This window comes from Pelobates fuscus, chromosome 6 (assembly GCF_036172605.1).
Source record: "Pelobates fuscus isolate aPelFus1 chromosome 6, aPelFus1.pri, whole genome shotgun sequence".
Taxonomy (NCBI): Eukaryota; Metazoa; Chordata; class Amphibia; order Anura; family Pelobatidae; genus Pelobates; species Pelobates fuscus.
Window position 1 is genome coordinate 247,124,267 of NC_086322.1, and position 24,348 is coordinate 247,148,614.

Genomic DNA, 24,348 nt, shown 5'->3' on the forward strand with positions numbered 1-24,348 from the left:
GGGTGTCAGGCCTTCAGCGTGTGCTCTGCCAACCTCAGCAAGTGTACTTTGCCACTCATATCTGGTGTCTCTATAGCGTGCCTTTACAAAGAAAAAAAGTTTTTCAGTGTAAGCTAATAGCAGTCAGTGTCCTTAAAGCGGGTTTCAGGCCTTCAGCGTGTGCTCTGCCAACCTCAGCAAGTGTACTTTGCCACTCATATCTGGTGTCTCTATAGCGTGCCTTTACAAAGAAAAACAGTTTTTCAGTGTAAGCTAATAGCAGTCAGTGTCCTTAAAGCGGGTGTCAGGCCTTCAGCGTGTGCTCTGCCAACCTCTGCCAATGTCTCTATAGCGTGCCTTTACAAAGAAAAAAAGGTTTTCACTGTAAGCTAATAGCAGTCAGTGTCCTTAAAGCGGGTGTGAGGCCTTCAGCGTGTGCTCTGCCAACCTCAGCAAGTGTACTTTGCCACTCATATCTGGTGTCTCTATAGCGTGCCTTTACAAAGAAAAAAAGTTTTTCAGTGTAAGCTAATAGCAGTCAGTGTCCTTAAAGCGGGTGTCAGGCCTTCAGCGTGTGCTCTGCCAACCTCAGCAAGTGTACTTTGCCACTCATATCTGGTGTCTCTATAGCGTGCCTTTACAAAGAAAAAAAGTTTTTCAGTGTAAGCTAATAGCAGTCAGTGTCCTTAAAGCGGGTGTCAGGCCTTCAGCGTGTGCTCTGCCAACCTCAGCAAGTGTACTTTGCCACTCATATCTGGTGTCTCTATAGCGTGCCTTTACAAAGAAAAAAAGTTTTTCAGTGTAAGCTAATAGCAGTCAGTGTCCTTAAAGCGATTTTCAGGCCTTCAGCGTGTGCTCTGCCAACCTCAGCAAGTGTACTTTGCCACTCATATCTGGTGTCTCTATAGCGTGCCTTTACAAAGAAAAAAAGTTTTTCAGTGTAAGCTAATAGCAGTCAGTGTCCTTAAAGCGGGTTTCAGGCCTTCAGCGTGTGCTCTGCCAACCTCAGCAAGTGTACTTTGCCACTCATATCTGGTGTCTCTGTAGCGTGCCTTTACAAAGAAAAACTGTTTTTCAGTGTAAGCTAATAGCAGTCAGTGTCCTTAAAGCGGGTTTCAGGCCTTCAGCGTGTGCTCTGCCAACCTCAGCAAGTGTACTTTGCCACTCATATCTGGTGTCTCTATAGCGTGCCTTTACAAAGAAAATTTATTTTTCAGTGTAAGCTAATAGCAGTCAGTGTCCTTAAAGCGGGTTTCAGGCCTTCAGCGTGTGCTCTGCCAACCTCAGCAAGTGTACTTTGCCACTCATATCTGGTGTCTCTATAGCGTGCCTTTACAAAGAAAAACAGTTTTTCAGTGTAAGCTAATAGCAGTCAGTGTCCTTAAAGCGGGTGTCAGGCCTTCAGCGTGTGCTCTGCCAACCTCTGCCAATGTCTCTATAGCGTGCCTTTACAAAGAAAAAAAGGTTTTCACTGTAAGCTAATAGCAGTCAGTGTCCTTAAAGCGGGTGTGAGGCCTTCAGCGTGTGCTCTGCCAACCTCAGCAAGTGTACTTTGCCACTCATATCTGGTGTCTCTATAGCGTGCCTTTTCAAAGAAAAAAAGTTTTTCAGTGTAAGCTAATAGCAGTCAGTGTCCTTAAAGCGGGTTTCAGGCCTTCAGCGTGTGCTCTGCCAACCTCAGCAAGTGTACTTTGCCACTCATATCTGGTGTCTCTATAGCGTGCCTTTACAAAGAAAAACAGTTTTTCAGTGTAAGCTAATAGCAGTCAGTGTCCTTAAAGCGGGTGTCAGGCCTTCAGCGTGTGCTCTGCCAACCTCTGCCAATGTCTCTATAGCGTGCCTTTACAAAGAAAAAAAGGTTTTCACTGTAAGCTAATAGCAGTCAGTGTCCTTAAAGCGGGTGTGAGGCCTTCAGCGTGTGCTCTGCCAACCTCAGCAAGTGTACTTTGCCACTCATATCTGGTGTCTCTATAGCGTGCCTTTTCAAAGAAAAAAAGTTTTTCAGTGTAAGCTAATAGCAGTCAGTGTCCTTAAAGCGGGTTTCAGGCCTTCAGCGTGTGCTCTGCCAACCTCAGCAAGTGTACTTTGCCACTCATATCTGGTGTCTCTGTAGCGTGCCTTAACAAAGAAAATTTATTTTTCAGTGTAAGCTAATAGCAGTCAGTGTCCTTAAAGCGGGTGTCAGGCCTTCAGCGTGTGATCTGCAAACCTCAGCAAGTGTACTTTGCCACTTATATCTGGTGTCTCTATAGCGTGCCTTTACAAAGAAAAAAAGTTTTTCAGTGTAAGCTAATAGCAGTCAGTGTCCTTAAAGCGGGTTTCAGGCCTTCAGCGTGTGCTCTGCCAACCTCAGCAAGTGTACTTTGCCACTCATATCTGGTGTCTCTGTAGCGTGCCTTAACAAATAAAAAAAGTTTTTCACTGTAAGCTAATAGCAGTCAGTGTCCTTAAAGCGGGTGTCAGGCCTTCAGCGTGTGCTCTGCCAACCTCAGCAAGTGTACTTTGCCACTCATATCTGGTGTCTCTATAGCGTGCCTTTACAAAGAAAAAAAGTTTTTCAGTGTAAGCTAATAGCAGTTAGTGTCCTTAAAGCGGGTGTCAGGCCTTCAGCGTGTGCTCTGCCAACCTCAGCAAGTGTACTTTGCCACTCATATCTGGTGTCTCTATAGCGTGCCTTTACAAAGAAAAAAAGTTTTTCAGTGTAAGCTAATAGCAGTCAGTGTCCTTAAAGCGGGTTTCAGGCCTTCAGCGTGTGCTCTGCCAACCTCAGCAAGTGTACTTTGCCACTCATATCTGGTGTCTCTATAGCGTGCCTTTACAAAGAAAAACAGTTTTTCAGTGTAAGCTAATAGCAGTCAGTGTCCTTAAAGCGGGTGTCAGGCCTTCAGCGTGTGCTCTGCCAACCTCTGCCAATGTCTCTATAGCGTGCCTTTACAAAGAAAAAAAGGTTTTCACTGTAAGCTAATAGCAGTCAGTGTCCTTAAAGCGGGTGTGAGGCCTTCAGCGTGTGCTCTGCCAACCTCAGCAAGTGTACTTTGCCACTCATATCTGGTGTCTCTATAGCGTGCCTTTACAAAGAAAAAAAGTTTTTCAGTGTAAGCTAATAGCAGTCAGTGTCCTTAAAGCGGGTGTCAGGCCTTCAGCGTGTGCTCTGCCAACCTCAGCAAGTGTACTTTGCCACTCATATCTGGTGTCTCTATAGCGTGCCTTTACAAAGAAAAAAAGTTTTTCAGTGTAAGCTAATAGCAGTCAGTGTCCTTAAAGCGGGTGTCAGGCCTTCAGCGTGTGCTCTGCCAACCTCAGCAAGTGTACTTTGCCACTCATATCTGGTGTCTCTATAGCGTGCCTTTACAAAGAAAAAAAGTTTTTCAGTGTAAGCTAATAGCAGTCAGTGTCCTTAAAGCGGGTTTCAGGCCTTCAGCGTGTGCTCTGCCAACCTCAGCAAGTGTACTTTGCCACTCATATCTGGTGTCTCTATAGCGTGCCTTTACAAAGAAAAAAAGTTTTTCAGTGTAAGCTAATAGCAGTCAGTGTCCTTAAAGCGGGTTTCAGGCCTTCAGCGTGTGCTCTGCCAACCTCAGCAAGTGTACTTTGCCACTCATATCTGGTGTCTCTGTAGCGTGCCTTTACAAAGAAAAACTGTTTTTCAGTGTAAGCTAATAGCAGTCAGTGTCCTTAAAGCGGGTTTCAGGCCTTCAGCGTGTGCTCTGCCAACCTCAGCAAGTGTACTTTGCCACTCATATCTGGTGTCTCTATAGCGTGCCTTTACAAAGAAAATTTATTTTTCAGTGTAAGCTAATAGCAGTCAGTGTCCTTAAAGCGGGTGTCAGGCCTTCAGCGTGTGCTCTGCAAACCTCAGCAAGTGTACTTTGCCACTCATATCTGGTGTCTCTATAGCGTGCCTTTACAAAGAAAAAAAGTTTTTCAGTGTAAGCTAATAGCAGTTAGTGTCCTTAAAGCGGGTGTCAGGCCTTCAGCGTGTGCTCTGCCAACCTCAGCAAGTGTACTTTGCCACTCATATCTGGTGTCTCTGTAGCGTGCCTTTACAAAGAAAAACTGTTTTTCAGTGTAAGCTAATAGCAGTCAGTGTCCTTAAAGCGGGTTTCAGGCCTTCAGCGTGTGCTCTGCCAACCTCAGCAAGTGTACTTTGCCACTCATATCTGGTGTCTCTATAGCGTGCCTTTACAAAGAAAATTTATTTTTCAGTGTAAGCTAATAGCAGTCAGTGTCCTTAAAGCGGGTGTCAGGCCTTCAGCGTGTGCTCTGCAAACCTCAGCAAGTGTACTTTGCCACTCATATCTGGTGTCTCTATAGCGTGCCTTTACAAAGAAAAAAAGTTTTTCAGTGTAAGCTAATAGCAGTTAGTGTCCTTAAAGCGGGTGTCAGGCCTTCAGCGTGTGCTCTGCCAACCTCAGCAAGTGTACTTTGCCACTCATATCTGGTGTCTCTATAGCGTGCCTTTACAAAGAAAAAAAGTTTTTCAGTGTAAGCTAATAGCAGTCAGTGTCCTTAAAGCGGGTTTCAGGCCTTCAGCGTGTGCTCTGCCAACCTCAGCAAGTGTACTTTGCCACTCATATCTGGTGTCTCTATAGCGTGCCTTTACAAAGAAAAACAGTTTTTCAGTGTAAGCTAATAGCAGTCAGTGTCCTTAAAGCGGGTGTCAGGCCTTCAGCGTGTGCTCTGCCAACCTCTGCCAATGTCTCTATAGCGTGCCTTTACAAAGAAAAAAAGGTTTTCACTGTAAGCTAATAGCAGTCAGTGTCCTTAAAGCGGGTGTGAGGCCTTCAGCGTGTGCTCTGCCAACCTCAGCAAGTGTACTTTGCCACTCATATCTGGTGTCTCTATAGCGTGCCTTTACAAAGAAAAAAAGTTTTTCAGTGTAAGCTAATAGCAGTCAGTGTCCTTAAAGCGGGTGTCAGGCCTTCAGCGTGTGCTCTGCCAACCTCAGCAAGTGTACTTTGCCACTCATATCTGGTGTCTCTATAGCGTGCCTTTACAAAGAAAAAAAGTTTTTCAGTGTAAGCTAATAGCAGTCAGTGTCCTTAAAGCGGGTGTCAGGCCTTCAGCGTGTGCTCTGCCAACCTCAGCAAGTGTACTTTGCCACTCATATCTGGTGTCTCTATAGCGTGCCTTTACAAAGAAAAAAAGTTTTTCAGTGTAAGCTAATAGCAGTCAGTGTCCTTAAAGCGGGTTTCAGGCCTTCAGCGTGTGCTCTGCCAACCTCAGCAAGTGTACTTTGCCACTCATATCTGGTGTCTCTATAGCGTGCCTTTACAAAGAAAAAAAGTTTTTCAGTGTAAGCTAATAGCAGTCAGTGTCCTTAAAGCGGGTTTCAGGCCTTCAGCGTGTGCTCTGCCAACCTCAGCAAGTGTACTTTGCCACTCATATCTGGTGTCTCTGTAGCGTGCCTTTACAAAGAAAAACTGTTTTTCAGTGTAAGCTAATAGCAGTCAGTGTCCTTAAAGCGGGTTTCAGGCCTTCAGCGTGTGCTCTGCCAACCTCAGCAAGTGTACTTTGCCACTCATATCTGGTGTCTCTATAGCGTGCCTTTACAAAGAAAATTTATTTTTCAGTGTAAGCTAATAGCAGTCAGTGTCCTTAAAGCGGGTGTCAGGCCTTCAGCGTGTGCTCTGCAAACCTCAGCAAGTGTACTTTGCCACTCATATCTGGTGTCTCTATAGCGTGCCTTTACAAAGAAAAAAAGTTTTTCAGTGTAAGCTAATAGCAGTTAGTGTCCTTAAAGCGGGTGTCAGGCCTTCAGCGTGTGCTCTGCCAACCTCAGCAAGTGTACTTTGCCACTCATATCTGGTGTCTCTGTAGCGTGCCTTTACAAAGAAAAACTGTTTTTCAGTGTAAGCTAATAGCAGTCAGTGTCCTTAAAGCGGGTTTCAGGCCTTCAGCGTGTGCTCTGCCAACCTCAGCAAGTGTACTTTGCCACTCATATCTGGTGTCTCTATAGCGTGCCTTTACAAAGAAAATTTATTTTTCAGTGTAAGCTAATAGCAGTCAGTGTCCTTAAAGCGGGTGTCAGGCCTTCAGCGTGTGCTCTGCAAACCTCAGCAAGTGTACTTTGCCACTCATATCTGGTGTCTCTATAGCGTGCCTTTACAAAGAAAAAAAGTTTTTCAGTGTAAGCTAATAGCAGTTAGTGTCCTTAAAGCGGGTGTCAGGCCTTCAGCGTGTGCTCTGCCAACCTCAGCAAGTGTACTTTGCCACTCATATCTGGTGTCTCTATAGCGTGCCTTTACAAAGAAAAAAAGTTTTTCAGTGTAAGCTAATAGCAGTCAGTGTCCTTAAAGCGGGTTTCAGGCCTTCAGCGTGTGCTCTGCCAACCTCAGCAAGTGTACTTTGCCACTCATATCTGGTGTCTCTATAGCGTGCCTTTACAAAGAAAAACAGTTTTTCAGTGTAAGCTAATAGCAGTCAGTGTCCTTAAAGCGGGTGTCAGGCCTTCAGCGTGTGCTCTGCCAACCTCTGCCAATGTCTCTATAGCGTGCCTTTACAAAGAAAAAAAGGTTTTCACTGTAAGCTAATAGCAGTCAGTGTCCTTAAAGCGGGTGTGAGGCCTTCAGCGTGTGCTCTGCCAACCTCAGCAAGTGTACTTTGCCACTCATATCTGGTGTCTCTATAGCGTGCCTTTACAAAGAAAAAAAGTTTTTCAGTGTAAGCTAATAGCAGTCAGTGTCCTTAAAGCGGGTGTCAGGCCTTCAGCGTGTGCTCTGCCAACCTCAGCAAGTGTACTTTGCCACTCATATCTGGTGTCTCTATAGCGTGCCTTTACAAAGAAAAAAAGTTTTTCAGTGTAAGCTAATAGCAGTCAGTGTCCTTAAAGCGGGTGTCAGGCCTTCAGCGTGTGCTCTGCCAACCTCAGCAAGTGTACTTTGCCACTCATATCTGGTGTCTCTATAGCGTGCCTTTACAAAGAAAAAAAGTTTTTCAGTGTAAGCTAATAGCAGTCAGTGTCCTTAAAGCGGGTTTCAGGCCTTCAGCGTGTGCTCTGCCAACCTCAGCAAGTGTACTTTGCCACTCATATCTGGTGTCTCTATAGCGTGCCTTTACAAAGAAAAAAAGTTTTTCAGTGTAAGCTAATAGCAGTCAGTGTCCTTAAAGCGGGTTTCAGGCCTTCAGCGTGTGCTCTGCCAACCTCAGCAAGTGTACTTTGCCACTCATATCTGGTGTCTCTGTAGCGTGCCTTTACAAAGAAAAACTGTTTTTCAGTGTAAGCTAATAGCAGTCAGTGTCCTTAAAGCGGGTTTCAGGCCTTCAGCGTGTGCTCTGCCAACCTCAGCAAGTGTACTTTGCCACTCATATCTGGTGTCTCTATAGCGTGCCTTTACAAAGAAAATTTATTTTTCAGTGTAAGCTAATAGCAGTCAGTGTCCTTAAAGCGGGTGTCAGGCCTTCAGCGTGTGCTCTGCAAACCTCAGCAAGTGTACTTTGCCACTCATATCTGGTGTCTCTATAGCGTGCCTTTACAAAGAAAAACTGTTTTTCAGTGTAAGCTAATAGCAGTCAGTGTCCTTAAAGCGGGTGTCAGGCCTTCAGCTTGTGCTCTGCCAACCTCAGCAAGTGTACTTTGCCACTCATATCTGGTGTCTCTGTAGCGTGCCTTTACAAAGAAAAACTGTTTTTCAGTGTAAGCTAATAGCAGTCAGTGTCCTTAAAGCGGGTGTCAGGCCTTCAGCTTGTGCTCTGCCAACCTCAGTAAAGTGTACTTTGCCACTCATATCTGGTGTCTCTATAGCGTGCCTTTACAAAGAAAATTTATTTTTCAGTGTAAGCTAATAGCAGTCAGTGTCCTTAAAGCGGGTGTCAGGCCTTCAGCGTGTGCTCTGCAAACCTCAGCAAGTGTACTTTGCCACTCATATCTGGTGTCTCTATAGCGTGCCTTTACAAAGAAAAACTGTTTTTCAGTGTAAGCTAATAGCAGTCAGTGTCCTTAAAGCGGGTGTCAGGCCTTCAGCTTGTGCTCTGCCAACCTCAGTAAGGTGTACTTTGCCACTCATATCTGGTGTCTCTATAGCGTGCCTTTACAAAGAAATTTTTTTTTTTCACTGTAAGCTAATAGCAGTCAGTGTCCTTAAAGCGGTTGTGAGGCCTTCAGCGTGTGCTCTGCCAACCTCAGCAAGTGTGCTTTGCCACTCATATCTGGTGTCTCTATAGCGTGCCTTTACAAAGAAAACATTTTTTTCAGTGTAAGCTAATAGCAGTCAGTGTCCTTAAAGCGGGTTTCAGGCCTTCAGCGTGTGCTCTGCCAACCTCAGCAAGTGTACTTTGCCACTCATATCTGGTGTCTCTATAGCGTGCCTTTACAAAGAAAAACAGTTTTTCAGTGTAAGCTAATAGCAGTCAGTGTCCTTAAAGCGGGTGTCAGGCCTTCAGCGTGTGCTCTGCCAACCTCTGCCAATGTCTCTATAGCGTGCCTTTACAAAGAAAAATTTTTTTTCACTGTAAGCTAATAGCAGTCAGTGTCCTTAAAGTGGGTGTGAGGCCTTCAGCGTGTGCTCTGCCAACCTCAGCAAGTGTACTTTGCCACTCATATCTGGTGTCTCTATAGCGTGCCTTTACAAAGAAAAAAAGTTTTTCAGTGTAAGCTAATAGCAGTTAGTGTCCTTAAAGCGGGTGTCAGGCCTTCAGCGTGTGCTCTGCCAACCTCAGCAAGTGTACTTTGCCACTCATATCTGGTGTCTCTATAGCGTGCCTTTACAAAGAAAAAAAGTTTTTCAGTGTAAGCTAATAGCAGTCAGTGTCCTTAAAGCGGGTTTCAGGCCTTCAGCGTGTGCTCTGCCAACCTCAGCAAGTGTACTTTGCCACTCATATCTGGTGTCTCTATAGCGTGCCTTTACAAAGAAAAACAGTTTTTCAGTGTAAGCTAATAGCAGTCAGTGTCCTTAAAGCGGGTGTCAGGCCTTCAGCGTGTGCTCTGCCAACCTCTGCCAATGTCTCTATAGCGTGCCTTTACAAAGAAAAAAAGGTTTTCACTGTAAGCTAATAGCAGTCAGTGTCCTTAAAGCGGGTGTGAGGCCTTCAGCGTGTGCTCTGCCAACCTCAGCAAGTGTACTTTGCCACTCATATCTGGTGTCTCTATAGCGTGCCTTTACAAAGAAAAAAAGTTTTTCAGTGTAAGCTAATAGCAGTCAGTGTCCTTAAAGCGGGTGTCAGGCCTTCAGCGTGTGCTCTGCCAACCTCAGCAAGTGTACTTTGCCACTCATATCTGGTGTCTCTATAGCGTGCCTTTACAAAGAAAAAAAGTTTTTCAGTGTAAGCTAATAGCAGTCAGTGTCCTTAAAGCGGGTGTCAGGCCTTCAGCGTGTGCTCTGCCAACCTCAGCAAGTGTACTTTGCCACTCATATCTGGTGTCTCTATAGCGTGCCTTTACAAAGAAAAAAAGTTTTTCAGTGTAAGCTAATAGCAGTCAGTGTCCTTAAAGCGATTTTCAGGCCTTCAGCGTGTGCTCTGCCAACCTCAGCAAGTGTACTTTGCCACTCATATCTGGTGTCTCTATAGCGTGCCTTTACAAAGAAAAAAAGTTTTTCAGTGTAAGCTAATAGCAGTCAGTGTCCTTAAAGCGGGTTTCAGGCCTTCAGCGTGTGCTCTGCCAACCTCAGCAAGTGTACTTTGCCACTCATATCTGGTGTCTCTGTAGCGTGCCTTTACAAAGAAAAACTGTTTTTCAGTGTAAGCTAATAGCAGTCAGTGTCCTTAAAGCGGGTTTCAGGCCTTCAGCGTGTGCTCTGCCAACCTCAGCAAGTGTACTTTGCCACTCATATCTGGTGTCTCTATAGCGTGCCTTTACAAAGAAAATTTATTTTTCAGTGTAAGCTAATAGCAGTCAGTGTCCTTAAAGCGGGTTTCAGGCCTTCAGCGTGTGCTCTGCCAACCTCAGCAAGTGTACTTTGCCACTCATATCTGGTGTCTCTATAGCGTGCCTTTACAAAGAAAAACAGTTTTTCAGTGTAAGCTAATAGCAGTCAGTGTCCTTAAAGCGGGTGTCAGGCCTTCAGCGTGTGCTCTGCCAACCTCTGCCAATGTCTCTATAGCGTGCCTTTACAAAGAAAAAAAGGTTTTCACTGTAAGCTAATAGCAGTCAGTGTCCTTAAAGCGGGTGTGAGGCCTTCAGCGTGTGCTCTGCCAACCTCAGCAAGTGTACTTTGCCACTCATATCTGGTGTCTCTATAGCGTGCCTTTTCAAAGAAAAAAAGTTTTTCAGTGTAAGCTAATAGCAGTCAGTGTCCTTAAAGCGGGTTTCAGGCCTTCAGCGTGTGCTCTGCCAACCTCAGCAAGTGTACTTTGCCACTCATATCTGGTGTCTCTATAGCGTGCCTTTACAAAGAAAAACAGTTTTTCAGTGTAAGCTAATAGCAGTCAGTGTCCTTAAAGCGGGTGTCAGGCCTTCAGCGTGTGCTCTGCCAACCTCTGCCAATGTCTCTATAGCGTGCCTTTACAAAGAAAAAAAGGTTTTCACTGTAAGCTAATAGCAGTCAGTGTCCTTAAAGCGGGTGTGAGGCCTTCAGCGTGTGCTCTGCCAACCTCAGCAAGTGTACTTTGCCACTCATATCTGGTGTCTCTATAGCGTGCCTTTTCAAAGAAAAAAAGTTTTTCAGTGTAAGCTAATAGCAGTCAGTGTCCTTAAAGCGGGTTTCAGGCCTTCAGCGTGTGCTCTGCCAACCTCAGCAAGTGTACTTTGCCACTCATATCTGGTGTCTCTGTAGCGTGCCTTAACAAAGAAAATTTATTTTTCAGTGTAAGCTAATAGCAGTCAGTGTCCTTAAAGCGGGTGTCAGGCCTTCAGCGTGTGATCTGCAAACCTCAGCAAGTGTACTTTGCCACTTATATCTGGTGTCTCTATAGCGTGCCTTTACAAAGAAAAAAAGTTTTTCAGTGTAAGCTAATAGCAGTCAGTGTCCTTAAAGCGGGTTTCAGGCCTTCAGCGTGTGCTCTGCCAACCTCAGCAAGTGTACTTTGCCACTCATATCTGGTGTCTCTGTAGCGTGCCTTAACAAATAAAAAAAGTTTTTCACTGTAAGCTAATAGCAGTCAGTGTCCTTAAAGCGGGTGTCAGGCCTTCAGCGTGTGCTCTGCCAACCTCAGCAAGTGTACTTTGCCACTCATATCTGGTGTCTCTATAGCGTGCCTTTACAAAGAAAAAAAGTTTTTCAGTGTAAGCTAATAGCAGTTAGTGTCCTTAAAGCGGGTGTCAGGCCTTCAGCGTGTGCTCTGCCAACCTCAGCAAGTGTACTTTGCCACTCATATCTGGTGTCTCTATAGCGTGCCTTTACAAAGAAAAAAAGTTTTTCAGTGTAAGCTAATAGCAGTCAGTGTCCTTAAAGCGGGTTTCAGGCCTTCAGCGTGTGCTCTGCCAACCTCAGCAAGTGTACTTTGCCACTCATATCTGGTGTCTCTATAGCGTGCCTTTACAAAGAAAAACAGTTTTTCAGTGTAAGCTAATAGCAGTCAGTGTCCTTAAAGCGGGTGTCAGGCCTTCAGCGTGTGCTCTGCCAACCTCTGCCAATGTCTCTATAGCGTGCCTTTACAAAGAAAAAAAGGTTTTCACTGTAAGCTAATAGCAGTCAGTGTCCTTAAAGCGGGTGTGAGGCCTTCAGCGTGTGCTCTGCCAACCTCAGCAAGTGTACTTTGCCACTCATATCTGGTGTCTCTATAGCGTGCCTTTACAAAGAAAAAAAGTTTTTCAGTGTAAGCTAATAGCAGTCAGTGTCCTTAAAGCGGGTGTCAGGCCTTCAGCGTGTGCTCTGCCAACCTCAGCAAGTGTACTTTGCCACTCATATCTGGTGTCTCTATAGCGTGCCTTTACAAAGAAAAAAAGTTTTTCAGTGTAAGCTAATAGCAGTCAGTGTCCTTAAAGCGGGTGTCAGGCCTTCAGCGTGTGCTCTGCCAACCTCAGCAAGTGTACTTTGCCACTCATATCTGGTGTCTCTATAGCGTGCCTTTACAAAGAAAAAAAGTTTTTCAGTGTAAGCTAATAGCAGTCAGTGTCCTTAAAGCGGGTTTCAGGCCTTCAGCGTGTGCTCTGCCAACCTCAGCAAGTGTACTTTGCCACTCATATCTGGTGTCTCTATAGCGTGCCTTTACAAAGAAAAAAAGTTTTTCAGTGTAAGCTAATAGCAGTCAGTGTCCTTAAAGCGGGTTTCAGGCCTTCAGCGTGTGCTCTGCCAACCTCAGCAAGTGTACTTTGCCACTCATATCTGGTGTCTCTGTAGCGTGCCTTTACAAAGAAAAACTGTTTTTCAGTGTAAGCTAATAGCAGTCAGTGTCCTTAAAGCGGGTTTCAGGCCTTCAGCGTGTGCTCTGCCAACCTCAGCAAGTGTACTTTGCCACTCATATCTGGTGTCTCTATAGCGTGCCTTTACAAAGAAAATTTATTTTTCAGTGTAAGCTAATAGCAGTCAGTGTCCTTAAAGCGGGTGTCAGGCCTTCAGCGTGTGCTCTGCAAACCTCAGCAAGTGTACTTTGCCACTCATATCTGGTGTCTCTATAGCGTGCCTTTACAAAGAAAAAAAGTTTTTCAGTGTAAGCTAATAGCAGTTAGTGTCCTTAAAGCGGGTGTCAGGCCTTCAGCGTGTGCTCTGCCAACCTCAGCAAGTGTACTTTGCCACTCATATCTGGTGTCTCTGTAGCGTGCCTTTACAAAGAAAAACTGTTTTTCAGTGTAAGCTAATAGCAGTCAGTGTCCTTAAAGCGGGTTTCAGGCCTTCAGCGTGTGCTCTGCCAACCTCAGCAAGTGTACTTTGCCACTCATATCTGGTGTCTCTATAGCGTGCCTTTACAAAGAAAATTTATTTTTCAGTGTAAGCTAATAGCAGTCAGTGTCCTTAAAGCGGGTGTCAGGCCTTCAGCGTGTGCTCTGCAAACCTCAGCAAGTGTACTTTGCCACTCATATCTGGTGTCTCTATAGCGTGCCTTTACAAAGAAAAAAAGTTTTTCAGTGTAAGCTAATAGCAGTTAGTGTCCTTAAAGCGGGTGTCAGGCCTTCAGCGTGTGCTCTGCCAACCTCAGCAAGTGTACTTTGCCACTCATATCTGGTGTCTCTATAGCGTGCCTTTACAAAGAAAAAAAGTTTTTCAGTGTAAGCTAATAGCAGTCAGTGTCCTTAAAGCGGGTTTCAGGCCTTCAGCGTGTGCTCTGCCAACCTCAGCAAGTGTACTTTGCCACTCATATCTGGTGTCTCTATAGCGTGCCTTTACAAAGAAAAACAGTTTTTCAGTGTAAGCTAATAGCAGTCAGTGTCCTTAAAGCGGGTGTCAGGCCTTCAGCGTGTGCTCTGCCAACCTCTGCCAATGTCTCTATAGCGTGCCTTTACAAAGAAAAAAAGGTTTTCACTGTAAGCTAATAGCAGTCAGTGTCCTTAAAGCGGGTGTGAGGCCTTCAGCGTGTGCTCTGCCAACCTCAGCAAGTGTACTTTGCCACTCATATCTGGTGTCTCTATAGCGTGCCTTTACAAAGAAAAAAAGTTTTTCAGTGTAAGCTAATAGCAGTCAGTGTCCTTAAAGCGGGTGTCAGGCCTTCAGCGTGTGCTCTGCCAACCTCAGCAAGTGTACTTTGCCACTCATATCTGGTGTCTCTATAGCGTGCCTTTACAAAGAAAAAAAGTTTTTCAGTGTAAGCTAATAGCAGTCAGTGTCCTTAAAGCGGGTGTCAGGCCTTCAGCGTGTGCTCTGCCAACCTCAGCAAGTGTACTTTGCCACTCATATCTGGTGTCTCTATAGCGTGCCTTTACAAAGAAAAAAAGTTTTTCAGTGTAAGCTAATAGCAGTCAGTGTCCTTAAAGCGGGTTTCAGGCCTTCAGCGTGTGCTCTGCCAACCTCAGCAAGTGTACTTTGCCACTCATATCTGGTGTCTCTATAGCGTGCCTTTACAAAGAAAAAAAGTTTTTCAGTGTAAGCTAATAGCAGTCAGTGTCCTTAAAGCGGGTTTCAGGCCTTCAGCGTGTGCTCTGCCAACCTCAGCAAGTGTACTTTGCCACTCATATCTGGTGTCTCTGTAGCGTGCCTTTACAAAGAAAAACTGTTTTTCAGTGTAAGCTAATAGCAGTCAGTGTCCTTAAAGCGGGTTTCAGGCCTTCAGCGTGTGCTCTGCCAACCTCAGCAAGTGTACTTTGCCACTCATATCTGGTGTCTCTATAGCGTGCCTTTACAAAGAAAATTTATTTTTCAGTGTAAGCTAATAGCAGTCAGTGTCCTTAAAGCGGGTGTCAGGCCTTCAGCGTGTGCTCTGCAAACCTCAGCAAGTGTACTTTGCCACTCATATCTGGTGTCTCTATAGCGTGCCTTTACAAAGAAAAACTGTTTTTCAGTGTAAGCTAATAGCAGTCAGTGTCCTTAAAGCGGGTGTCAGGCCTTCAGCTTGTGCTCTGCCAACCTCAGCAAGTGTACTTTGCCACTCATATCTGGTGTCTCTGTAGCGTGCCTTTACAAAGAAAAACTGTTTTTCAGTGTAAGCTAATAGCAGTCAGTGTCCTTAAAGCGGGTGTCAGGCCTTCAGCTTGTGCTCTGCCAACCTCAGTAAAGTGTACTTTGCCACTCATATCTGGTGTCTCTATAGCGTGCCTTTACAAAGAAAATTTATTTTTCAGTGTAAGCTAATAGCAGTCAGTGTCCTTAAAGCGGGTGTCAGGCCTTCAGCGTGTGCTCTGCAAACCTCAGCAAGTGTACTTTGCCACTCATATCTGGTGTCTCTATAGCGTGCCTTTACAAAGAAAAACTGTTTTTCAGTGTAAGCTAATAGCAGTCAGTGTCCTTAAAGCGGGTGTCAGGCCTTCAGCTTGTGCTCTGCCAACCTCAGTAAGGTGTACTTTGCCACTCATATCTGGTGTCTCTATAGCGTGCCTTTACAAAGAAATTTTTTTTTTTCACTGTAAGCTAATAGCAGTCAGTGTCCTTAAAGCGGTTGTGAGGCCTTCAGCGTGTGCTCTGCCAACCTCAGCAAGTGTGCTTTGCCACTCATATCTGGTGTCTCTATAGCGTGCCTTTACAAAGAAAACATTTTTTTCAGTGTAAGCTAATAGCAGTCAGTGTCCTTAAAGCGGGTTTCAGGCCTTCAGCGTGTGCTCTGCCAACCTCAGCAAGTGTACTTTGCCACTCATATCTGGTGTCTCTATAGCGTGCCTTTACAAAGAAAAACTGTTTTTCAGTGTAAGCTAATAGCAGTCAGTGTCCTTAAAGCGGGTGTCAGGCCTTCAGCGTGTGCTCTGCCAACCTCTGCCAATGTCTCTATAGCGTGCCTTTACAAAGAAAAATTTTTTTTCACTGTAAGCTAATAGCAGTCAGTGTCCTTAAAGTGGGTGTGAGGCCTTCAGCGTGTGCTCTGCCAACCTCAGCAAGTGTACTTTGCCACTCATATCTGGTGTCTCTATAGCGTGCCTTTACAAAGAAAAAAAGTTTTTCAGTGTAAGCTAATAGCAGTCAGTGTCCTTAAAGCGGGTGTCAGGCCTTCAGCGTGTGCTCTGCAAACCTCTGCCAGTGTCTCTATAGCGTGCCTTTACAAAGAAAAAAAGTTTTTCAGTGTAAGCTAATAGCAGTCAGTGTCCTTAAAGCGGGTGTCAGGCCTTCAGCTTGTGCTCTGCCAACCTCAGTAAAGTGTACTTTGCCACTCATATCTGGTGTCTCTATAGCGTGCCTTTACAAAGAAAATTTATTTTTCAGTGTAAGCTAATAGCAGTCAGTGTCCTTAAAGCGGGTGTCAGGCCTTCAGCGTGTGCTCTGCAAACCTCAGCAAGTGTACTTTGCCACTCATATCTGGTGTCTCTATAGCGTGCCTTTCCAAAGAAAAAAAGTTTTTCAGTGTAAGCTAATAGCAGTCAGTGTCCTTAAAGCGGGTTTCAGGCCTTCAGCGTGTGCTCTGCCAACCTCAGCAAGTGTACTTTGCCACTCATATCTGGTGTCTCTGTAGCGTGCCTTAACAAATAAAAAAAGTTTTTCACTGTAAGCTAATAGCAGTCAGTGTCCTTAAAGCGGGTGTCAGGCCTTCAGCGTGTGCTCTGCCAACCTCAGCAAGTGTACTTTGCCACTCATATCTGGTGTCTCTATAGCGTGCCTTTACAAAGAAAAAAAGTTTTTCAGTGTAAGCTAATAGCAGTCAGTGTCCTTAAAGCGGGTGTCAGGCCTTCAGCGTGTGCTCTGCCAACCTCTGCCAATGTCTCTATAGCGTGCCTTTACAAAGAAAAAAAGGTTTTCACTGTAAGCTAATAGCAGTCAGTGTCCTTAAAGCGGGTGTCAGGCCTTCAGCGTGTGCTCTGCCAACCTCAGCAAGTGTACTTTGCCACTCATATCTGGTGTCTCTATAGCGTGCCTTTACAAAGAAAAAAAGTTTTTCAGTGTAAGCTAATAGCAGTCAGTGTCCTTAAAGCGGGTGTCAGGCCTTCAGCGTGTGCTCTGCCAACCTCAGCAAGTGTACTTTGCCACTCATATCTGGTGTCTCTATAGCGTGCCTTTACAAAGAAAAAAAGTTTTTCAGTGTAAGCTAATAGCAGTCAGTGTCCTTAAAGCGGGTTTCAGGCCTTCAGCGTGTGCTCTGCCAACCTCAGCAAGTGTACTTTGCCACTCATATCTGGTGTCTCTATAGGGTGCCTTTACAAAGAAAAACAGTTTTTCAGTGTAAGCTAATAGCAGTCAGTGTCCTTAAAGCGGGTGTCAGGCCTTCAGCGTGTGCTCTGCCAACCTCTGCCAATGTCTCCATAGCGTGCCTTTACAAAGAAAAAAAGGTTTTCACTGTAAGCTAATAGCAGTCAGTGTCCTTAAAGCGGGTGTGAGGCCTTCAGCGTGTGCTCTGCCAACCTCAGCAAGTGTACTTTGCCACTCATATCTGGTGTCTCTATAGCGTGCCTTTACAAAGAAAAAAAGTTTTTCAGTGTAAGCTAATAGCAGTCAGTGTCCTTAAAGCGGGTGTCAGGCCTTCAGCGTGTGCTCTGCCAACCTCAGCAAGTGTACTTTGCCACTCATATCTGGTGTCTCTATAGCGTGCCTTTACAAAGAAAAAACGTTTTTCAGTGTAAGCTAATAGCAGTCAGTGTCCTTAAAGCGGGTGTCAGGCCTTCAGCGTGTGCTCTGCCACTCATATCTGGTGTCTCTATAGCGTGCCTTTACAAAGAAAAAAAGTTTTTCAGTGTAAGCTAATAGCCGTCAGTGTCCTTAAAGCGGGTGTCAGGCCTTCAGCGTGTGCTCTGCCAACCTCAGCAAGTGTACTTTGCCACTCATATCTGGTGTCTCTATAGCGTGCCTTTACAAAGAAAAAAAGTTTTTCAGTGTAAGCTAATAGCAGTCAGTGTCCTTAAAGCGGTAGTGAGGCCTTCAGCGTGTGCTCTGCCAACCTCAGCAAGTGTGCTTTGCCACTCATATCTGGTGTCTCTATAGCGTGCCTTTACAAAGAAAAAATTATTTTCAGTGTAAGCTAATAGCAGTCAGTGTCCTTAAAGCGGGTTTCAGGCCTTCAGCGTGTGCTCTGCCAACCTCAGCAAGTGTACTTTGCCACTCATATCTGGTGTCTCTATAGCGTGCCTTTACAAAGAAAAACTGTTTTTCAGTGTAAGCTAATAGCAGTCAGTGTCCTTAAAGCGGGTGTCAGGCCTTCAGCGTGTGCTCTGCCAACCTCTGCCAATGTCTCTATAGCGTGCCTTTACAAAGAAAAATTTTTTTTCACTGTAAGCTAATAGCAGTCAGTGTCCTTAAAGTGGGTGTGAGGCCTTCAGCGTGTGCTCTGCCAACCTCAGCAAGTGTACTTTGCCACTCATATCTGGTGTCTCTATAGCGTGCCTTTACAAAGAAAAAAAGTTTTTCAGTGTAAGCTAATAGCAGTCAGTGTCCTTAAAGCGGGTGTCAGGCCTTCAGCGTGTGCTCTGCCAACCTCAGCAAGTGTACTTTGCCACTCATATCTGGTGTCTCTATAGCGTGCCTTTACAAAGAAAAAAAGTTTTTCAGTGTAAGCTAATAGCAGTCAGTGTCCTTAAAGCGGGTTTCAGGCCTTCAGCGTGTGCTCTGCCAACCTCAGCAAGTGTACTTTGCCACTCATATCTGGTGTCTCTATAGCGTGCCTTTACAAAGAAAAAAAGTTTTTCAGTGTAAGCTAATAGCAGTCAGTGTCCTTAAAGCGGGTTTCAGGCCTTCAGCGTGTGCTCTGCCAACCTCAGCAAGTGTACTTTGCCACTCATATCTGGTGTCTCTGTAGCGTGCCTTTACAAAGAAAAACTGTTTTTCAGTGTAAGCTAATAGCAGTCAGTGTCCTTAAAGCGGGTTTCAGGCCTTCAGCGTGTGCTCTGCCAACCTCAGCAAGTGTACTTTGCCACTCATATCTGGTGTCTCTATAGCGTGCCTTTACAAAGAAAATTTATTTTTCAGTGTAAGCTAATAGCAGTCAGTGTCCTTAAAGCGGGTGTCAGGCCTTCAGCGTGTGCTCTGCAAACCTCAGCAAGTGTACTTTGCCACTCATATCTGGTGTCTCTATAGCGTGCCTTTACAAAGAAAAACTGTTTTTCAGTGTAAGCTAATAGCAGTCAGTGTCCTTAAAGCGGGTGTCAGGCCTTCAGCTTGTGCTCTGCCAACCTCAGCAAGTGTACTTTGCCACTCATATCTGGTGTCTCTGTAGCGTGCCTTTACAAAGAAAAACTGTTTTTCAGTGTAAGCTAATAGCAGTCAGTGTCCTTAAAGCGGGTGTCAGGCCTTCAGCTTGTGCTCTGCCAACCTCAGTAAAGTGTACTTTGCCACTCATATCTGGTGTCTCTATAGCGTGCCTTTACAAAGAAAATTTATTTTTCAGTGTAAGCTAATAGCAGTCAGTGTCCTTAAAGCGGGTGTCAGGCCTTCAGCGTGTGCTCTGCAAACCTCAGCAAGTGTACTTTGCCACTCATATCTGGTGTCTCTATAGCGTGCCTTTACAAAGAAAAACTGTTTTTCAGTGTAAGCTAATAGCAGTCAGTGTCCTTAAAGCGGGTGTCAGGCCTTCAGCTTGTGCTCTGCCAACCTCAGTAAGGTGTACTTTGCCACTCATATCTGGTGTCTCTATAGCGTGCCTTTACAAAGAAAATTATTTTTTTCACTGTAAGCTAATAGCAGTCAGTGTCCTTAAAGCGGTTGTGAGGCCTTCAGCGTGTGCTCTGCCAACCTCAGCAAGTGTGCTTTGCCACTCATATCTGGTGTCTCTATAGCGTGCCTTTACAAAGAAAACATTTTTTTCAGTGTAAGCTAATAGCAGTCAGTGTCCTTAAAGCGGGTTTCAGGCCTTCAGCGTGTGCTCTGCCAACCTCAGCAAGTGTACTTTGCCACTCATATCTGGTGTCTCTATAGCGTGCCTTTACAAAGAAAAACTGTTTTTCAGTGTAAGCTAATAGCAGTCAGTGTCCTTAAAGCGGGTGTCAGGCCTTCAGCGTGTGCTCTGCCAACCTCTGCCAATGTCTCTATAGCGTGCCTTTACAAAGAAAAAAATTTTTTCACTGTAAGCTAATAGCAGTCAGTGTCCTTAAAGTGGGTGTGAGGCCTTCAGCGTGTGCTCTGCCAACCTCAGCAAGTGTACTTTGCCACTCATATCTGGTGTCTCTATAGCGTGCCTTTACAAAGAAAAAAAGTTTTTCAGTGTAAGCTAATAGCAGTCAGTGTCCTTAAAGCGGGTGTCAGGCCTTCAGCGTGTGCTCTGCAAACCTCTGCCAGTGTCTCTATAGCGTGCCTTTACAAAGAAAAAAAGTTTTTCAGTGTAAGCTAATAGCAGTCAGTGTCCTTAAAGCGGGTGTCAGGCCTTCAGCTTGTGCTCTGCCAACCTCAGTAAAGTGTACTTTGCCACTCATATCTGGTGTCTCTATAGCGTGCCTTTACAAAGAAAATTTATTTTTCAGTGTAAGCTAATAGCAGTCAGTGTCCTTAAAGCGGGTGTCAGGCCTTCAGCGTGTGCTCTGCAAACCTCAGCAAGTGTACTTTGCCACTCATATCTGGTGTCTCTATAGCGTGCCTTTCCAAAGAAAAAAAGTTTTTCAGTGTAAGCTAATAGCAGTCAGTGTCCTTAAAGCGGGTTTCAGGCCTTCAGCGTGTGCTCTGCCAACCTCAGCAAGTGTACTTTGCCACTCATATCTGGTGTCTCTGTAGCGTGCCTTAACAAATAAAAAAAGTTTTTCACTGTAAGCTAATAGCAGTCAGTGTCCTTAAAGCGGGTGTCAGGCCTTCAGCGTGTGCTCTGCCAACCTCAGCAAGTGTACTTTGCCACTCATATCTGGTGTCTCTATAGCGTGCCTTTACAAAGAAAAAAAGTTTTTCAGTGTAAGCTAATAGCAGTCAGTGTCCTTAAAGCGGGTGTCAGGCCTTCAGCGTGTGCTCTGCCAACCTCTGCCAATGTCTCTATAGCGTGCCTTTACAAAGAAAAAAAGGTTTTCACTGTAAGCTAATAGCAGTCAGTGTCCTTAAAGCGGGTGTCAGGCCTTCAGCGTGTGCTCTGCCAACCTCAGCAAGTGTACTTTGCCACTCATATCTGGTGTCTCTATAGCGTGCCTTTACAAAGAAAAAAAGTTTTTCAGTGTAAGCTAATAGCAGTCAGTGTCCTTAAAGCGGGTGTCAGGCCTTCAGCGTGTGCTCTGCCAACCTCAGCAAGTGTACTTTGCCACTCATATCTGGTGTCTCTATAGCGTGCCTTTACAAAGAAAAAAAGTTTTTCAGTGTAAGCTAATAGCAGTCAGTGTCCTTAAAGCGGGTTTCAGGCCTTCAGCGTGTGCTCTGCCAACCTCAGCAAGTGTACTTTGCCACTCATATCTGGTGTCTCTATAGGGTGCCTTTACAAAGAAAAACAGTTTTTCAGTGTAAGCTAATAGCAGTCAGTGTCCTTAAAGCGGGTGTCAGGCCTTCAGCGTGTGCTCTGCCAACCTCTGCCAATGTCTCCATAGCGTGCCTTTACAAAGAAAAAAAGGTTTTCACTGTAAGCTAATAGCAGTCAGTGTCCTTAAAGCGGGTGTGAGGCCTTCAGCGTGTGCTCTGCCAACCTCAGCAAGTGTACTTTGCCACTCATATCTGGTGTCTCTATAGCGTGCCTTTACAAAGAAAAAAAGTTTTTCAGTGTAAGCTAATAGCAGTCAGTGTCCTTAAAGCGGGTGTCAGGCCTTCAGCGTGTGCTCTGCCAACCTCAGCAAGTGTACTTTGCCACTCATATCTGGTGTCTCTATAGCGTGCCTTTACAAAGAAAAAACGTTTTTCAGTGTAAGCTAATAGCAGTCAGTGTCCTTAAAGCGGGTGTCAGGCCTTCAGCGTGTGCTCTGCCACTCATATCTGGTGTCTCTATAGCGTGCCTTTACAAAGAAAAAAAGTTTTTCAGTGTAAGCTAATAGCCGTCAGTGTCCTTAAAGCGGGTGTCAGGCCTTCAGCGTGTGCTCTGCCAACCTCAGCAAGTGTACTTTGCCACTCATATCTGGTGTCTCTATAGCGTGCCTTTACAAAGAAAAAAAGTTTTTCAGTGTAAGCTAATAGCAGTCAGTGTCCTTAAAGCGGTAGTGAGGCCTTCAGCGTGTGCTCTGCCAACCTCAGCAAGTGTGCTTTGCCACTCATATCTGGTGTCTCTATAGCGTGCCTTTACAAAGAAAAAATTATTTTCAGTGTAAGCTAATAGCAGTCAGTGTCCTTAAAGCGGGTTTCAGGCCTTCAGCGTGTGCTCTGCCAACCTCAGCAAGTGTACTTTGCCACTCATATCTGGTGTCTCTATAGCGTGCCTTTACAAAGAAAAACTGTTTTTCAGTGTAAGCTAATAGCAGTCAGTGTCCTTAAAGCGGGTGTCAGGCCTTCAGCGTGTGCTCTGCCAACCTCTGCCAATGTCTCTATAGCGTGCCTTTACAAAGAAAAATTTTTTTTCACTGTAAGCTAATAGCAGTCAGTGTCCTTAAAGTGGGTGTGAGGCCTTCAGCGTGTGCTCTGCCAACCTCAGCAAGTGTACTTTGCCACTCATATCTGGTGTCTCTATAGCGTGCCTTTACAAAGAAAAAAAGTTTTTCAGTGTAAGCTAATAGCAGTCAGTGTCCTTAAAGCGGGTGTCAGGCCTTCAGCGTGTGCTCTGCCAACCTCAGCAAGTGTACTTTGCCACTCATATCTGGTGTCTCTATAGCGTGCGTTTACAAAGAAAAAAAGTTTTTCAGTGTAAGCTAATAGCAGTCAGTGTCCTTAAAGCGGGTGTCAGGCCTTCAGCGTGTGCTCTGCCACTCATATATGGTGTCTCTATAGCGTGCCTTTACAAAGAAAAAAAGTTTTTCAGTGTAAGCTAATAGCAGTCAGTGTCCTTAAAGCGGGTGTCAGGCCTTCAGCGTGTGCTCTGCCAACCTCAGCAAGTGTACTTTGCCACTCATATCTGGTGTCTCTATAGCGTGCCTTTACAAAGAAAAAAAGTTTTTCAGTGTAAGCTAATAGCAGTCAGTGTCCTTAAAGCGGTTGTGAGGCCTTCAGCGTGTGCTCTGCCAACCTCAGCAAGTGTGCTTTGCCACTCATATCTGGTGTCTCTATAGCGTGCCTTTACAAAGAAAAATTTTTTTTCAGTGTAAGCTAATAGCAGTCAGTGTCCTTAAAGCGGGTTTCAGGCCTTCAGCGTGTGCTCTGCCAACCTCAGCAAGTGTACTTTGCCACTCATATCTGGTGTCTCTATAGCGTGCCTTTACAAAGAAAAACTGTTTTTCAGTGTAAGCTAATAGCAGTCAGTGTCCTTAAAGCGGGTGTCAGGCCTTCAGCGTGTGCTCTGCCAACCTCTGCCAATGTCTCTATAGCGTGCCTTTACAAAGAAAAATTTTTTTTCACTGTAAGCTAATAGCAGTCAGTGTCCTTAAAGTGGGTGTGAGGCCTTCAGCGTGTGCTCTGCCAACCTCAGCAAGTGTACTTTGCCACTCATATCTGGTGTCTCTATAGCGTGCCTTTACAAAGAAAAAAAGTTTTTCAGTGTAAGCTAATAGCAGTCAGTGTCCTTAAAGCGGGTGTCAGGCCTTCAGCGTGTGCTCTGCAAACCTCTGCCAGTGTCTCTATAGCGTGCCTTTACAAAGAAAAAAAGTTTTTCAGTGTAAGCTAATAGCAGTCAGTGTCCTTAAAGCGGGTGTCAGGCCTTCAGCTTGTGCTCTGCCAACCTCAGTAAAGTGTACTTTGCCACTCATATTCTGTTGTCTCTATAGCGTGCCTTTACAAAGAAAATTTATTTTTCAGTGTAAGCTAATAGCAGTCAGTGTCCTTAAAGCGGGTGTCAGGCCTTCAGCGTGTGCTCTGCAAACCTCAGCAAGTGTACTTTGCCACTCATATCTGGTGTCTCTATAGCGTGCCTTTACAAAGAAAAAAAGTTTTTCAGTGTAAGCTAATAGCAGTCAGTGTCCTTAAAGCGGGTGTCAGGCCTTCAGCGTGTGCTCTGCCAACCTCAGCAAGTGTACTTTGCCACTCATATCTGGTGTCTCTATAGCGTGCCTTTACAAAGAAAAAAAGTTTTTCAGTGTAAGCTAATAGCAGTCAGTGTCCTTAAAGCGGGTTTCAGGCCTTCAGCGTGTGCTCTGCCAACCTCAGCAAGTGTACTTTGCCACTCATATCTGGTGTCTCTATAGGGTGCCTTTACAAAGAAAAACAGTTTTTCAGTGTAAGCTAATAGCAGTCAGTGTCCTTAAAGCGGGTGTCAGGCCTTCAGCGTGTGCTCTGCCAACCTCTGCCAATGTCTCCATAGCGTGCCTTTACAAAGAAAAAAAGGTTTTCACTGTAAGCTAATAGCAGTCAGTGTCCTTAAAGCGGGTGTGAGGCCTTCAGCGTGTGCTCTGCCAACCTCAGCAAGTGTACTTTGCCACTCATATCTGGTGTCTCTATAGCGTGCCTTTACAAAGAAAAAAAGTTTTTCAGTGTAAGCTAATAGCAGTCAGTGTCCTTAAAGCGGGTGTCAGGCCTTCAGCGTGTGCTCTGCCAACCTCAGCAAGTGTACTTTGCCACTCATATCTGGTGTCTCTATAGCGTGCCTTTACAAAGAAAAAACGTTTTTCAGTGTAAGCTAATAGCAGTCAGTGTCCTTAAAGCGGGTGTCAGGCCTTCAGCGTGTGCTCTGCCACTCATATCTGGTGTCTCTATAGCGTGCCTTTACAAAGAAAAAAAGTTTTTCAGTGTAAGCTAATAGCCGTCAGTGTCCTTAAAGCGGGTGTCAGGCCTTCAGCGTGTGCTCTGCCAACCTCAGCAAGTGTACTTTGCCACTCATATCTGGTGTCTCTATAGCGTGCCTTTACAAAGAAAAAAAGTTTTTCAGTGTAAGCTAATAGCAGTCAGTGTCCTTAAAGCGGTAGTGAGGCCTTCAGCGTGTGCTCTGCCAACCTCAGCAAGTGTGCTTTGCCACTCATATCTGGTGTCTCTATAGCGTGCCTTTACAAAGAAAAAATTATTTTCAGTGTAAGCTAATAGC